Raw genomic sequence first — 12,397 nt, forward strand, 5'->3', positions numbered from 1 at the left:
ATACTTCAGACTTGTGGTAAGCAATCTTACAGAACTCCAAACAGATACCCTAACTTTCATTTGATGCTTCCTTAATTAATCTTAAGAGAATAGAGAAAATCTTCCATGATTTGACAAATTTTGTTTTGTAGGAAACTAGTAAACTGTTACAATGTATGTTCTTAAACACCTAGGGGCCGATTTTCGGCAAGGCCTCCGCCCGCCCAAGTGCCGCCCAAAATGCCGCCGATGGCTGCCGAGGAACCGGACGGTACTTTGGGTGGGATTTTCAGGAAGAAGGTCCCTCGAAGGTCGGCGGGCGGCAAATGGAAGACGTACGCCGCCAGTCTGGGCAGCAGCGGGTGGGAGGTCGCATTCTCGGCGGCAGAGGCACTTGCCGCCCAAGTGCCGCCGAGGATGGAGTCGGGCCCACGGAGGGTCGAAGACCTGAAAAAAAAAACCAACAGCAAAAAATAAAAAATGTATCCGAAGACCTTCAGGGGACCACATACAAGTCAGTCGCTGTTGAAAAAAAGTATTAAAATGTTCACTTACCTTTTTTTCAGGTTCCTCATACTCACCGTCAGGGATGGTCCAGCCTCCAGCCAGCGGTCCACCCCCGTTCTGCCGCCAAGTCCCGCCCACAGAAATCTGGGAGCTTGGCGGGCGGGAGGTCAGTTGCACCACTTGGCCGTCCGCTGACGTCAGCGGGCGGTTCCTGGCGGCTCGCCCCTGCCGCCCGCTCCAGGCCGCCCTGAAAGTGGCACTGGGTGGATCTTCAAGAGGAATGTTGGCGGCAGCGGACGGTGAGGTGCTGAAAATCGGCCTTCTAGAATTAAATTTAAAAAGGTTAAGTTAATGTTTGATGCGGTCTCACCAAAATTATTGGTTCTGAAACACCGTGGATCACATTCCCAATGTGACCCATAGGATCACAGCCACTGGTGCCTTCCAGAGCTGTTCCTACTGGAGTTTGTGGGGGCAACAGGACAACAGCTCATTTACATAGGATAGGCGGGTACGAGTGCTACTTTGGGTGTAACTTCACCTCCCTCCCCTACCCATGATTGCCAGATATTCCAGGGCCCACTTGCCCTCGCGAAGGATTTGCCCAAGCCCCTTCCAAATCCATCCATGATTCCCTCAACCCCCTGGTCAAGGGGCTTGATTTGCAAAAATGTACAAAAACTTCTTTGCAGTCGAGGCTGCTGCTTTGGGGCCCACATCTGTTCTTATGGAGGTAAATGTGTCTCCACTGATATGCTAGATCTCAGCGAAGCCGAAGGAACGGGAACTCCTGACATATGGATTCCCTGTCCACCTGTCATTTGCCTTGTAGGGACTGTACGGAGGTTTTGATCCTTTCAAGGTAATTGGGAAACTTCCAGAAACAGTGGAGATAACAGATCCCCAAAGGAACTTCAGTGCCATATTGTTTAAAGTAATTCAGTTGTTTCACGAGAAAGCTCATTAATTTGTATTTATTGATATTTAGTGCATTTTGTTGTGCATTTTAAAGTTAATTTTTCATCTCTTTTAGTTTGCACCTGTCCCACTCCCTGACTAGCACCAATCTTTAAGGGGAACAGATAGGTTAGATAGAAACTATTTCCGCTGATTGAAGAGTCGAAGACTAGGAGGCATAGTCTAAAAATTAGAGCCAGACCTTTTAGGAATGAAATTAGAAAACACTTCGACACACAAAGGGTGGTAGAAGTTTGGAACTCTCTTCCGCTAGACCAATTATTCATTTCCAATTGGAGATTGATAGCTTTTTGTTAACCAAAGGTATTAAGGGATATGGGCCAAAGGTGCAGTTAGGTCACAGATCAGCCATCATTGAATGGCAGAACAGGCTCAAGGGATTACTCCTGTTCCTACGTTCTCCCAATATAATTTTTAAGTCATCCACTCGGAGATGTATGAGAGCAGCTCAGAGAGTGGCTGTCTCTCAGATTTTCTATTTTCCCTTTGTGGGGAGGTCCTGGCCTCAGCTCATTATATCCTCCTGCTGGCAGGTCTTGCATCCTACAGGTCCAAACCTGTATCATACTGCTGTGACAAAATGTGTTGCTGCACTGACCTGCCTGCCATTACTTCATCGATTTTACATTAAAAACTGAGCAGTGTCATATTTTTAATGATATTACACATGTAGATGGCACATTGAGTGTAACATTGTGTGACTCATTAACTTGAGTGGAACTCCCCCTAATGTCATGTGACAGTCTCTCGTGATCTCCCTCCATCACCCAGACATTTGAGAATCTTTATTGATCTTTGCATTTATAAGTTATAGTGGAAATCCCTAACCTTATGTTGCATATACAATTGCCCTCGTAGTTTGGGATAGGGGGGGGTGGGGGAGGGAGGGATGGGGAGAATCCTGTTCACTGAACTCGGTTGAAATGTGCAAATGTGTAATTGTTGGGTACCATTGTGATACCTTTCATAGTCAAATAACCCAGCTCCAGCCATCATCTAGGCTAATGCATGAAGAATGGTCACGCGGGAGAGGTACTGGAGAGCGACCAGACTCTATGGAGCCTTGATCGAAAAAAAGTCAGATAAACTGCCTCAATAATTTCATTTTTTACTTTAAAACATTTTTTTTGTTAAATTAAGATTTGTAAAGTTGCTTTAAAAAATCCTGATGCTGAAAATTACTAAACGCAATCACTGTACATCACAATGATGTATTTACCTTGCTTCCCCTTAAAGGCATGATGGAGAACGGAATAGAAGCATATGCTGATAGGGTTAGATGAAGCAGCATGGTAGGTGGCTCGTGTGGAGCATTAGCACCGGCACAGACCAGCTGGGCCAAATGACCTGTTTCTGTGCTGTAAATTCTATGTAATTCTATGTAAAAGTTAAAATACAAGTTGACCCTATTTCTTTTACTGCCCCTCTCCAATTCTGTGAACAGCACCAACCTATGTGCCCCTCCTTTCCCTCTCCCCCATTTCCATTTCTGTCCTTTCCTCTCTTCTGCTGGTCTCCTCCCTCCTCCTTCTCTATCCCTACAACCTACCTCGTCCCTACCATCCCCTTTCCTGCCTTGGTCCAATTTCCCCTATGTCATCTAACCCTACTTACATGAGCCAAACCCCCTTGGGTTTGACTCCCTGTATGCAATGTCATGGGAGATTGACTAGTGGTATTGTATATTTCAGTACAACACCCAACTCAAGTCATATGTCAGTTTTCCTTATTGAGAAAGCTAGGTGAATGGCAGGTATACTGACCAGTAGAAACTTGCTTGTACGATTGTCCAGTAAGTCTTTCCTTGGCCATTTACTTTAAAGGGAGCAAGGGTTTACATCTTTCACACTCAAGGCTTGACACTGGATGAGAAATGCTCCATTGCTTTCTGTGACATTATAAGAATGCTCCGATAAAGAGGTTGAGTGCTGAAGCGCTAGGTTTCAGCATCCAGACTTGGGGACAGCACAGAATTGTGACATCGTCAGGGCAATCATTACAATATTAAAACACAAATCCTTCTTAGGTTTTAAGTAAGATTTGAAAACAGTAAAGAAATGAACAAATTGAACAAATATTTAAGGATAGGTGTAATATTTCTTTAAAATAATAATAATTAAAGAAAGTTAAAGCTAAATATTCATTTCCACAAAGGTGGAGTGATAACGAACAGTACGGGGAGATGGGAGTTAGATACATTCTGTAAAATTTTGTAGTACTCAAATAAATTCAGCTGCTGTCATATTTAATGGATTTATTTTTAATTGAAGTATCAATTTTTCCTCTTTCCCCTCGGTAGTCTTTCTGCTCAACACACCATCTTCAACTGAAGGATGGGCAGGCAATAGTCTCCATGCCCAAAAGATACCCATTACATCAGATCCCCTGATCACAAAACTCTGTTCAACCATCTTTTGGGTGCTTTCCAGCCAGATGAGAGTTTAAGGTAGTTAGACAGATTGACACAGGCAAAGTAACTTCATAAACTGTTTCACTGTAAGGTAACAGATTAGTAGAATGCAGAACTCATGCTTGCAGTTTCTAATCTTGATTGACTCTTTGTCAGTGGGACTGGGCAAAGGTGAGGCATTTCCCTGTGAGGGCACTCATTTTTCCTGAAAGCATTCAGTGTGGAGCAGAAATAAAAACAGAACATGCTGGAAATACTCAGCAGGTCAGGCAGCATCTGTGGAGAGAGAAACATAGTTAACGTTTCAGGTCGATGACCTTTCGTCAAAACTTGTCAGTTTGGAGCAGGATTGGTGGAGACCGTGAGCAGGTTTGAGGTACCCAAAGAAAGAAGAAAAAAAAAATTAAATGGGTAAAACAGCGGAGTGGAAAGAGAGGAAATTAAAGGGAAAGTCCAGGGAGACTCCTGGTAATGATATTTTTAGTTCAAAGCTTAGTTTTTATGGAAGGAAATAATCTTATCATAAATGTACTTGATTTTTTTTTCAAATGTTATTTTCTTAACATCATCCTTCTCTGATAGGTCACAGTGGTGATGTCAATTACAGGAAACTCCCTGTGTATCATAGATTTACTCTATTGGAAACAATGATAAAAAGACTTCAAACTCACCTGGGAGCTGCTGCAGTGTTACCTGACCTTGGGAGACCACCCCACAGGATAGGCGTTCTGCATTTCTAGATTTTCCTCCCCATTTAAGGTTAAGCAAAAATTAAAATTTCTTCAATGTTCACATGTAAAAATATTTGATGTCAGCACTAGATGTTCCTGTTATCCTTTAGATCTGAACTCAGTGTTACATTTCAAGGAAAACATCCCTTTTCTACATATCTTAACATTTATTACAGATACTGTGTACCAAAGCAAGGAAAACCTTTTGTAAACAAATAGGTCACCGAACACTAAGTGAACCGTTTTGGAACTTTGCTTAGCCACGGACAAGTGGCAAAGTGTAATTTTGTCTCCAGCACCGGAAAAGCAACACTTGATAGCTAGAAGTGAATAGCAATACATGGGAAGTTCTGATAACATCGTCACAAACTGTTGGAGTGAAATTGGTACTTATTCCTTGATCATATATTTATTATTTTCCTTCTATGAGAACACAGACAGGCGACCTACTCTTGGCTCCTTGCTAATGCCACGTGTGACTCAATACTTGGAGTCATGTGAGAGTGATTTGGAGTAACCCATTCACCCTACCTCTGTGAGGAAATACAACCCTGTCCGTAGGTCTCCATTGATACTGCAGACCCCCACCCCACCATTCTATTGCACAGTGCATTGGTATTCATTGGTCTTGTACAGTCTGTGTATATTATTTCTGCATATACTATAAATTCCTGTAAAACTACATTAATATGTTAATGAAGCATAAAGAACTGATTAGTAATGTAGTCCAATTTAAAAGTGTTCATTTTCGGCTGGTGATGGGCTGAAAGAAATTCTGAAATCCTAGACACTTTGGATTAGACCAGTGATTCCGTGTTTTAATATACAATGGACCAGAAATTGCTGCAATGGTGCATCTCATGGTGAATGCCATCACTTGGACATTTTACCTCACCGTTCACATTGCATTATTTTTTGCAGCAAACTTCTGGGACGCCAAAACAATCATGGTGCAGTGATGTTACTGTCACATCTGGGACCTTTTGAACGTTAGGCCTAATGGTCTATCTCAATGACCAACCACATGGCATGATAAAAAGCTGAAAACAGACGACATAACTCAGTTAAGGTGTGGTATTGAGAGGTGAGTAACCTGTAACTTCTGAAATGACCGTAAACCAAGTTGAAAAAGTTGCTAATTTTTTTTTTAACTTTAAAAAAATCTTTCTAACAAAGCAGTAGAAGGTAATTAACAGTGGTTTGCATTTACACTTTTTCACAGAAAAAAAATGTCTCAAGAAGGGGTTCCACAACTTTTTGGACGGGGACCTGCGACGAAGTGAGAAGAAGGTGTGAGCATCTGGTGGAGATGGAGAAGGCAATTTTAAAACTCAAGTCTATCTGCCTTTATACAGTGCTGGGAGTTTTTTTGGCTGACTAATTGTTTGTTCAAGGTTGAAGGCAACAGCAAGAAAGTCGTAAAAATCATTTGCTGGGGCAGTCAGCCTTTCCAAAGTAATGAATTTCATATGTCTGCTGAAGAGAGAGCTGATTTGAATGCATGAAATAAAACCTTTCACAGAAAGCAACCCATATGATGGTTTCTCTGTTTTCTCCACGTGGGGCAAGAAGTCCCGTCATTTCACACTCCAATTGTTGTTTCCACAACTCTTCCTGGAAGTTGTTTCCATAAGTTGATAACTCTTTGTATGAAGAAGCATTTCCTTACTGTAAAGACCTGTCCCTGCAGTACAGACTTACACGAGGCACATGCTGAAGTCAAGGTCACTCTGGACCTGCACCTTTATTTCACAGCTCTGGTGTGCCTCACTTGCCTGAGACCTGCCTTCATATATCTGTGTGGAACAGGTATGCAGTGTCTCCTGCAAGAGCACCCCTGGTGGTAAAGGATGCTTGTGGTTACAGGTCAGAGGGAAACAAAAAGGAGACAAAAGCAAAAGACAGAAAGGAGATGAGTAAAAGTGGAGGGCAGAGAAACCCAAGGCAAAAAACAAAAAGGGCCACTGAATATAAAGGGGCTGCAGGAGGGGTCAAAACTAAAAATCATGGTTTAAAAACTAGGATTAAAACACTCTACCTAAACGCACGCAGCATTCGAAATAAAGTAAATGAGTTGACGGCACAAATCATTACAAATGGGTATGATTTGGTGGCCATTACAGAAACATGGTCGCAGGGTGGCCAAGACTGGGAATTAAACATACAGGGGTATCTGACGATTCGGAAAGATAGACAAGAAGGGAAAGGAGATGGGGTAGCTCTGTTACTAAAGGATGATATCAGGGCAGTTGTGAGAGACGATATTGGCTCGAATGAACAAAATGTTGAATCATTGTGGGTGGAGATTAGAGATAGTAAGGGGAAAAAGTCACTGGTGGGCGTAGTTTATAGGCCCCCAAATAATAACTTCACGGTGGGGCGGGCAATAATCAAGGGAATAATGGAGGCGTGTGAAAAAGGAACGGCAGTAGTCATGGGGGATTTTAACCTACATATCAAATGGTCAAATCAAATCGCACGCGGTAGCCTGGAGGAGGAATTCATAGAATGCAAACGGGATTGTTTCTTAGAACAGTATGTTACAGAACCTACAAGGGAGCAAGCTATCTTAGATCTGGTCCTGTGTAATGAGACAGGAAAAATAAACGATCTCCCAGTAAAAGATCCTCTCGGAATGAGTGATCACAGTATGGTTGAATTTGTAATACAGATTGAGGGTGAGGAAGTTGTGTCAGAAACGAGCGTACTATGCTTAAACAAAGGGGACTACAGTGGGATGAGGGCAGAGTTGGCTAAAGTAGACTGGAAACACAGACTAAACGGTGGCACAATTGAGGAACAGTGGAGGACTTTTAAGGAGCTCTTTCATAGTGCGCAACAAAAATATATTCCAGTGAAAAAGAAAGGCAGTAAGAGAAGGGATAACCAGCCGTGGATAACCAAGGAAATAAAGGAGAGTATCAAATTAAAGACCATTGCGTATAAGGTGGCCATGGTTAGTGGGAAACTAGAAAATTGGGAAAATTTTAAACAACAGCAAAGAATGACTAAAAAAGCAATAAAGAAAGGAAAGATAGATTACGAAGGTAAACTTGCGCAAAACATAAAAACAGATAGTAAAAGCTTTTACAGATATATAAAACGGAAAAGAGTGGCTAAAGTAAATGTTGGTCCCTTAGAAGATGAGAAGGGGGATTTAATAATGGGAAATGTGGAAATGGCTGAGACCTTAAACAATTATTTTGCTTCAGTCTTCACAGTGGAAGACACAAAAACCATGCCAAAAATTGCTGGTCACATGAATGTGGGAAGGGAGGACCTTGAGATAATCACTATCACTAGGGGAGAAGTGCTGGACAGGCTAATGGGACTCAAGGGAGACAAGTCCCCTGGTCCTGATGAAATGCATCTCAGGGTATTAAAAGAGATGGTGGAAGTTATAGCAGATGCATTCATTATAATCTACCAAAATTCTCTGGACTCTGGGGAGGTACCAGCGGATTGGAAAGCAGCTAATGTAATGCCTCTGTTTAAAAAAGGGGGCAGACAAAAGGCAGATAACTATAGGCCGGTTAGTTTAACATCTGTAGTGGGGAAAATGCTTGAAACTATCATTAAGGAAGAAATAGCGGGACATCTGGATAGGAATAGTGCAATCAAGCAGACGCAGCATGGATTCATGAAGGGGAAATCATGTTAACTAATTTACTGGAATTCTTTGAGGATATAACGAGCATGGTGGATAGAGGTGTACTGATGGATGTGGTGTATTTAGATTTCCAAAAGGCATTCGATAAGGTGCCACACAAAAGGTTACTGCAGAAGATAAAGGTACGCAGAGTCAGAGGAAATGTATTAGCATGGATAGAGAATTGGCTGGCGAACAGAAAGCAGAGAGTCGCAATAAATGGGTCCTTTTCCGGTTGGAAATCGGTGGTTAGTGGTGTGCCACAGGGATCGGTGCTGGGACCACAACTGTTTACAATATACATAGATGACCTGGAAGAGGGGACAGAGTGTAGTGTAACAAAATTTGCAGATGACACAAAGATTAGTGGGAAAGCGGGATGTGTGGAGGACACAGAGAGGCTGCAAAGAGATTTGGACAGGTTAAGCGAATGGGCTAAGGTTTGGCAGATGGAATACAATGTCGGAAAGTGTGAGGTCATCCGCATTGGGAAAAAAAACAGCAAAAGGCAATATTATTTGAATGGGGAGAAATTACAACATGCTGAGGTGCAGAGGGACCTGGAGGTCCTTGTGCATGAAACTCTTTTGGAGTAAACAAAAACATTAAACCGCGGCCCCCCGATCTGGGGGACGCACCAAACATTTACAACGCCCATTTTTCGTTTTGTTTTTTTTTTTGGCACTAAAATAATATTATTTTTCTAAGTGCCCCCTATAAAAGGGGAGGAGGACACTAAAAAAACACCGGCAATTAAAACAAATTAAACTTTAAAACATAAAATCAAATTAAAATTTGGTTGCCGGGCGTGACGATGCACTCCAGTCCCTCCGCGAGCGTACCGGTGGACACCGTGTGCTCCATCTCCAAGGACACCCTGGACCGGATGTACACGCGGAAGAGAGGCAGGCAGTCAGGTTGAACGACCCCCTCGACCGCCCGCTGCCTGGACCGGCTGATGGCACCCTTGGCCGTGCCCAGGAGCAGTCCTACGAGGAGGCCCTCGGACCTACCCGCTCCCCTCCGCACAAGGTGCCCAAAGATCAGGAGTGTGGGACTGAAGTGCAGCCAGAATTTCAGGAGCAGCCCCTTTAAATAACAGAACAGGGGCTGCAACCTCGTGCACTCAATAAAAACATGGAACACGGACTCTTCCAGACCGCAGAAATTGCAGGCGGCCTGGGAGACCGTGAACCGGCTTAAAAATTTATTGCACGGCACTGCTCCGTGCACCACCCTCCAGGCCAAGTCCCCGACAAATACTGGGAGGACTCCCGCGTAGAGTGCCCTCCATCGGGGACCACCGCCTTCTCCGGACGGCAAGATGGTACGCCATGGCGTGTCCGGACGGCAGGCGAGGATGGCAAAGTTGAGAGTGTGCAGGAGCAGTCCGTATAGGAAACCCCTCCGCGCGGAACTGAAAGGCACGGAGGGGATTTCCTCAAGGCGGCTCAAGTTGTGAGGCGCCGGCTCCCGAGGGAGGTTCCGGGGTTTGGCGCCGATGAGGAATTCCGTCCGGACGGGGGTCAGTTCGGACGGGATCTCCCCACGTGCGTGAGCCTCCTCGATGCACCTAACAGAGTCGGGGCCCAGAGCTGTTTTTAGCAACTCGATGGCATCGGCCGCGCGGCGGACGTTGGCAAAATTTAGGCGCCGCGCCAGCGTGTCTGGCGCCATCCAGCCCGCTCCTCCGCCATCGAGCAGGTCCCTGACCCTGGTCACCTCACCAGCCACAGCCCTCTCGTCCGACCGCCACCTAAAACCTCGGTCGTGGAGGTACGGATTCCCGAGCAGCGGCTCCTGCAGGACAGCCACCACTCCAGCCGGTGGAGAGCTGCGCTTGGTGGAGACTTTGTTCCAGACCCTGATGAGTTCCTTGTAAAAGACAGGCAGCTCCCGGAGGGCGGTCCTGACGCCCCCCACACTCACAAACAGGAGCTGCGTGTCGTAGTTGAGGCCGTGCTGCTGGCGGAAGAAATACGTCGCCAGAGCACACCACTTAGGAGGGGGCTCGACGTAAAGGTATCTCTGCAGGGTCTGAAGACGGAAAGTCGCGAGCTGGGTGCTGACGCACACCAACGACTGACCTCCCTCCCCAAGCGGGAGACTCAAAACCGCGGCAGAGACCCAGTGCTTCCTGTTGTTCCAGAAGAAGTCCACCAGCTTCTTCTGTATCTTGGCGACAAATGCAGGGGGAGGGTTCAAAGTGACCAGCCGGTACCACAACATGGCGGCCACCAGCTGGTTTATGACTAGCGCTCGACCCCTGTAGGACAGCACTCGGAGCAGTCCTGTCCAGCGCCCTAGGCGAGCGGCGACCTTGGCCTCCAGCTCCTGCCAGTTCGCCGGCCAGGCTTCCTCGTCGGGGCTAAGGTAGACTCCCAGATAGAGGAGATGGGTCGTGCTCCAGGCAAAAGGCCTGAGCTCCTCCGGCAGGGAGTCCACCCGCCACTGACCCACCAGGAGTCCGGAACATTTCTCCCAGTTGATTCTGGCGAAGGATGCGGCCGAGTAAATCTCCTGGCACTCACGCATCCTCCGCAGGTCAGCGGGATCCTCTACCGCGAGGAGCACGTCATCGGCGTAAGCCGAAAGGACGACCTCCACGCCCGGACCTTGCAGAGCCAGTCCCGTCAACCTCGTCCGCAGGAGGCGCAGGAAAGACTCCACGCAGACGGAGTATAACTGGCCGGACATGGGGCATCCCTGGCGCACCCCTCTCCCAAAGCGAAGGGGCGCCGTCAAGGACCCGTTAACCTTTATCAGACACTCCGCGGCGGCATACAAAAGTCGGATCCGGGCGACGAAATGCGTCCCGCACCCGAAAGTGCGAAGAGTTCCGAGCAGATAGTCGTGATCCACCCTGTCGAACGCCTTCTCTTGGTCGAGGGATAGGAAGGCGACCGACAGACCAGCCTCCTGGGAGTAATGGATGAGGTCCCGGACCAGATGGATGTTATCGTGGATTGTCCGGCCCGGGACCGTGTAGGACTGGTCGGGGTGGATCATGTGGTCCAGCACGGCACCAAGGCGAGCAGACATCGCCCTGGCGAAGATTTTGTAGTCCGTGCTGAGGAGTGAGACCGGGCGCCAGTTCTTAAGGAGGCGGAGATCGCCCTTCTTAGGCAGCAGGACGATGACTGCCCTGCGCCAAGAGAGGGGCATCTCCCCGGTCGCCAGACTTTCCCCCAGGACCCGCGCGTAGTCGCCCCCCAGGACGTCCCAGAACGCCCTGTGGAACTCCACGGTCAGCCCGTCCAGCCCCGGGGATTTTCCCCTCGAGAGCCGGTTGAGGGCGCCGGTCAGCTCCGCCAGGCTTAGCGGAGCTTCCAGATTTTCGGCGCACTCCGGGCTGACCTTCGGCAGGTCCTCCCACAAAACTCTATGTGCTTCCTCGCTGGACAGCTCCGGAGAGAACAGGGCCCCGTAATATTCACGGGCCCTGTTGTTGACGCCCTCCGGATCCGAGACGAGAGAGCCGTCGTCGGCCAGCAGCGTCAAGAGCTGCTTACGGACACCCTGTCTTTTTTCCAGCGAGTAGAAGAAGGGGGAGCCGCGATCCAGATCCCACAGGAACCGGATCCGCGACCTCACGAACGCGCCTCGGGACCCGACGAGCTGCAGGTCCTTCAGCGCGGCCTTCTTCGCTTCGTACACCGTCCGCAGGGCCGGGTCCCCAACGACTTGACCGAGACGGGACTCCAGGTCGAGCACCTCTTTTTCTAGGCGCCCGACCCTGGCCACCCGCCTCTTGGTCGACCCCCTCGCGTACTCTTGACAGAAGACGCGGACGTGAGCCTTGCCCACGTCCCACAATAGCCTCAAGGAGGGGAAGCCCCCCTGCTTCCTTCTCCAGTCGGCCCAGAATCGACGGAACGAGTCCTGGAACCGCACGTCCTCCAGCAGCCGGTTGTTAAAGTGCCAGTACCCGGACCCCGTCCTCGCGCGGAGCGAAGCGAGCTCCGCCCACACCAGGTGGTGGTCCGAACACAGCACCGCCCGCATGGAGGCCGCTGGGACGCAGGAAACGTATGCCCGAGACACGTAAAGGCGGTCGACTTTGGACCATCCTACTCCAAGCCTCACCCAAGTAAAGGCGCTGGAGTCGGGATGGAGATTTCGCCAGACGTCCACCAAGTCGAA

This window comes from Pristiophorus japonicus, chromosome 8, assembly GCF_044704955.1.
Source record: "Pristiophorus japonicus isolate sPriJap1 chromosome 8, sPriJap1.hap1, whole genome shotgun sequence".
NCBI lineage: Eukaryota > Metazoa > Chordata > Chondrichthyes > Pristiophoridae > Pristiophorus > Pristiophorus japonicus.